The 5,451-nt window shown below is 39.6% G+C and overlaps 1 long non-coding RNA gene across 1 annotated transcript in view; it reads left to right on the plus strand.

The window, feature by feature from the left end:
- Positions 1–452: 452 nt before the first annotated feature.
- The window catches only part of LOC133662894 (uncharacterized), an 8,353-nt gene continuing 3,354 nt past the window's right edge, over positions 453–5,451 (plus strand). The window contains exons 1-2 of the long non-coding RNA XR_009828184.1: positions 453–991; positions 1,054–1,147. This is a non-coding gene — a long non-coding RNA (uncharacterized LOC133662894). The remainder of the gene's footprint in view (positions 992–1,053; positions 1,148–5,451) is intronic.

Raw genomic sequence — 5,451 nt, forward strand, 5'->3', positions numbered from 1 at the left:
TATATAGATATCTAATGTATTCATACATTTTTTATGTAGGATATACGCATGTATATATAACCTAACCTTTAAAAATAGCTGATCGTTTTTTTCCCCCTTCTCTGGGATTATATTCCCAGTTTTGATCTCGGATTTGTAACATATAAGAATATTCTATTAATGTTAAGCAAACTATGAATAATAAAACACGCCAAAACATGTGTCCTTTATCATAGCTACACGCATGACAAAAAAAGCGCGTGAAAATCAGTGGTATTCAGTGAGGTAAAATTAATTTAATGCGCTGACAGTTCATTGCTCCTGCCAAATGAATTGCACTGAGTGGAACGGATCACCACTTCAAGATGGCGGCCCCGCGTCTCGTCAGCGCCACTAGGCAATAGCGCTGGATGCTGCGTTCCCTTATAAGATGTCTATGGTTGACACACTACACTACCATAGAAGAAGAGAACGCTACATGCTAATAAGCTACCGCTAGTAACTTTCAAGCTCCGGATCTCACAGATAAGTTCAACTTTCCACTGCTATTTGGTGTTTCTATTCATGTTTTAATGTGTTTAAATGACACTTGCGGTTATTAGGACCTTCCGAGACATACAAAAAGATCGCCATTTTAGTTAACTGTTTGACTAATATTAATACAAACTATGCAGTGAATTATGTTTTACTAATTTAAGTACAAATAACAATGTTGTGGATAATCTGGATAAATGAGATGTTTATTGTTGTCAACTAACTAATGAAACAGACACATTAGGTTTACTCTGTATTAATTTAATTGTGTGTATAAACAGTTTTAGTGTCAAAATATGTCTTTATGAGGTTTCTGTTCTCTTACAAAGAGCCTGGATGTCCATCCACCCATCCATTTCCTACCGCTTGTCCCTTTCGGGGTTGCGGGGGGGTCGCTGGAGCCTATCAGCTGCATTCGGGCGGAAGGCGGGGGTACACCCTGGACAAGTCGCCACCTCATCGCAGAAGTGTTAAACAAGTAGGTTTTATTTCATCATCCATCCAACCATTTTCTACCGCTTGTCCCTTTTGGGGCAGCAGGGGGTCGTCGCTGGAGCCTATCTCAGCTGCATTCGGGCGGAAGGCGGGGTACACCCTGGACAAGTTGCCACCTCATCGCAGAAGTGTTAAACAAGTAGGTTTTATTTCATCATATACTTCAAAAATACTGACTTATTTCAGAGCTGGGCAAATATTTTGACTCGGGAGCCATGTTGAGAGAAAAAAATGTGTCTGGGGGGCCCAATGTGTATACATACACATTTAGCTGTAAAAATCTGCTGTACAGTATGTGTGTTTGGGTCCCTTTTTTTCCAGGAACACTAATACCAAAAGTCACAACGTCCGATAGAGGTCTAAAAACGTTATCCTAAAAAACGGAATGGAATTTTACAGTTTTTTACTGAATGGGACACCCAAAATGTACATGAAAATAAAGGAACTTACAATATTAACTATGAACAATAAAACACTGAATATTAACAACTAGAGATGTCCGATAATATCGGACTGCCGATATTATCGGCCGATAAATGCTTTAAAATGTAATATCGGAAATTATCGGTAAAGTAAAATGTATGACTTTTTAAAATGCAATAGCTGGTTGAGAAAGGTATTTCTTAAACTGTTCAACAATTTGCTCACGCATTTGTTGACAAAGTGGTGACCCTCGCCCCATCCTTGTTTGTGAATGACTTGCATCAAATTCTAAAGTTAATGATTATTTGCACAAAAAAAAAATGGAGCACATACTTGTTGGTCACAAAAAAAAATTCATGAAGTTTGGGTCTTTTATGAATTTATTATGAGTCTACTGAAAATGTGAGCAAATGTGCTGGGTCAAAAGTATACATACAGCAATGTTAATATTTGCTTACATGTCCCTTGGCAAGTTTCACTACAATAAGGCGCTTTTGTGCTCTCTGTGATCACGGCACCACTAAACGTAGTTCCTCTGCGTTAGCGCTTATAATAACAATATTGCTAACACTTGGAGTATTGTTGATGGTTTCCAGAGGGTTTTTTTAGGGCTTTATGAGGGCTGACTTTTGCTAGCATTTGTGTACGAGTTAGAATGCATTAAAAAAAAGAAAAACATGTGTTCTTGTCTTACATAATGATTGTGAATGAGAGACAATGTTTAAAAAAAAGTGCAGTCCCTCTTGAAGGTTAAACTAATAGCTGTACTGACCCCACAGTGTCACTAGTTTAGGTTTAATTGACATGATGTGTCAGCTGTGCTGCACGTTTGCACTCCCAGGGTGGCCTTGACTGCAGCCATCTTGTTACAACGTATTGTCCTTGTTCTACAAAACCCCAAAAGCAGTGAAGTTGTCACGTTGTGTAAATGGTAAATAAAAAGAGAATACAATGATTTGCAAATCCTTTTCAACTTAAATTCAATTGAATAGACTGCAAAGATAAGATCATTAACGTTCACACTGAGAAACTTCATTTTTTTGTTGTTGCAAATAATCATTAACTTAGAATTGAATGGCAGCAACACATTGCAAAGAAGTTGTCACAGGGGCATTTTTACCACTGTGTTACATGGCCTTTCCTTTTAACAACACTCAGTAAAGGTTTGGGAACTGAGGAGACACATTTTCGAAGTGGAATTCTTTCCCATTCTTGCTTGATGTACAGCTTAAGTTGTTCAACAGTCCGGGGGCCTCTGTTGTGGTATTTTAGGCTTCATAATGAGCCACATATTTTCAATGGGAGACAGGTCTGGACTACAGGCAAGCCAGTCTAGTACCTGCACTCTTTTACTACGAAGGTGGCTTGCTGAAATAAGCAGGGGCGTCCGTAATAACGTTGCTTGGATGGCAACATATGTTGCTCCAAAACCTGTATGTACCTTTCAGCATTAATGGTGCCTTCACAGATGTGTAAGTTACCCATGTCTTGGACACTAATACACCCCCATACCATCACACATGCTGGCTTTTACACTTTGCGCCTTGAACAATCCAGATGGTTCTTTTCTTCTTTGATCCGGAGGACACGACGTCCACAGTTTCCAAAAACAATTTGAAATGTGGACTCATCAGACCACAGAACACTTTTCCACATTTTTCCACTTTTCCACCAGCAAAGCCGGCGGCGTTTCTGGGTGTTGTTGATTAATGGCTTTGGCTTTGCATAGCAGAGTTTTAACTTGCACTTACAGATGTAGCGACCAACTGCAGGTACTGACAGTGGTTTTCTGAAGTGTTCCCGAGCCCGTGTGGTGATATCCTTTACACACTGATGTTGCTTTTTGATGTAGTACCGCCTGAGGGATAGAAGGTCATGTTTACATGCAGTGATTTCTCCAGATTCTTTAAACCTTTTGATGATATTACGGACCGCAGATGGTGATATCCCTAAATTCCTTGCAATAGCTGGTTGAGAAATGTTGTTCTTAAACTGTTCGTCAATTTGCTCACGCATTTGTTGACAAAGTGGTGACCCTCGCCCCGTCCTTGTTTGTGAATGACTGAGCATTTCATGGAAGCTGCTTTTATACCCAATCATGGCACCCACCTGTTCCCAATTTGCCTGTTCACCAGTGGGATGTTCCAAATAAGTGTTTGACGAGCATTCCTCAACTTTCTCAGTCTTTTTTGACACTTGTGCCAGCTTTTTTAAAAACATGTTGCAGGCATCAAATTCCAAATGAGGTAATATTTGCAAAAAATAGTTAAGTTTACCAGTTCGAACCTTATGTATCTTGTCTTTGCAGTCTATTCAATTGATCTAAGTTGAAAAGGATTTGCAAATCATTGTATTCTCTTTTTATTTTGGGTTTTGTAATCATTGTGCTAATTCTGTCTGATTCAGCGTTACAAGGAGTGAATTATCAACGGAATGATATCCAGTAAATGTGCAGTCACACGCTGACAAAAATAGCTGAGGGATATTTTTGTGTTGCAAGTTCTTAAGTGTGGTTGTCACTCCAGATGTCAACATAAGGACGCTGTGATTCAACGGTTCCACTTATTATTGTGTGAGGTTTGTTATGATAGGGATGAGTACTTTTATAGCGCTTTTCTACCTTTTTTTTTTAAGGAACTCAAAGCGCTTTGACACTATTTTCCACATTCACCCATTCACACACACACATTCACACATTCACACACTGATGGTGGGAGCTGCCATGCAAGGCGCTAACCAGGCCCATCAGGAGCAAGGGTGAAGTGTCTAGCTCAAGGACACAACGGACGTGGCTAGGATGGTAGAAGGTGGGGATTGAACCAGTAACCCTCAGATTGCTGGCACGGCCACTCTACCAACTTCGCCACGCCGTCAGGTGCCAGATCATGTTGGAAAATGAAATCATCGTCTCCGTAGAGCTTTTCAACAGATGGAAGCATGTAGTGCTCTAAAATCTCTAGAAGCATCTGACTTGGGCTATGGAAAAGAAGCACTGGACAGTTGCAGAGTGGTCCAGAGTCCTGTTTTCAGACGAAACCAAGTTTTGTATTTCATTTGGAAGTCAAGGCGCTAGAGTCTGGAGGAAGGCTGGAGAGGAGCAAAATCCAAGTTGCTTGAAATCCAGTATGAAGTTCCCACAGTCAGCAATGGTTTTGGGGAGCCATGTCAGTTGCTGGTGTTGGTCCACTGTGTTTCATCAAGTCCAGAGTCAATGCAGCTGTGTACCAAGAGATTTTAGAGCACTACAAGCTTCCATCTGTTGAAAAGCTCTATGGAGATGATGATTTCATTTTCCAGCATGATCCAGCAGTGCCAAAACCACCAGTAACTGGTGTTCTGACCATGGCATTACTGTCCTTGATTGGCTTGCCAACTCCCCTGACCTGAACCCCATAGAGAATTGGTGGGGTATTGTGAAGAAGAAGCTGAAAGACACCAGACCCAATAATGCAAATGAGCTAAAGGCCGCTATTGAAGCATCCATAACACCTCAGCAATGCCACAGGCTGATTGCCTCCATGCCACGCCGCATTGATGCAGTAATCCGTGCAAAAGGATTCCCAACCAAGTACTGAGTGCATTAATTGACATTTTCAAATGTTTGATTTTGTTTTGCTGTTATAAATCTTTTTTTTTTTTTTTTACTTGGCCTGAGGAAATATTCACATTTTTTGAGATGGGATTTTTGAGTTTTCTTAAGCTGTATGCCATAATCAGCAATATTAAAATAATAAAAGGCTTGCAATATTTCAGTTGATGTCTAATGAATCCAGGATGTATGACATTTTTGTTTTTTTATATTGCATTACAGAAAATAAAAAACTTTATCACAATATTCTAATTTTCTGAGATAGTCCTGTGTGTGTGTATATATATATATATATATATATTCATATTCAGTGGTAATTATATTTATTAATATTAATCAGTATTAAGTGTAACGGATAACGCATCTTTGAAGGTGTCTTGAAATCACTTTTATAGGGTAATTGCCGAGCATCTCAAAAACTAAATTCACAA

Source organism: Entelurus aequoreus, linkage group LG12 (assembly GCF_033978785.1).
Source record: "Entelurus aequoreus isolate RoL-2023_Sb linkage group LG12, RoL_Eaeq_v1.1, whole genome shotgun sequence".
Classification (NCBI taxonomy): Eukaryota; Metazoa; Chordata; class Actinopteri; order Syngnathiformes; family Syngnathidae; genus Entelurus; species Entelurus aequoreus.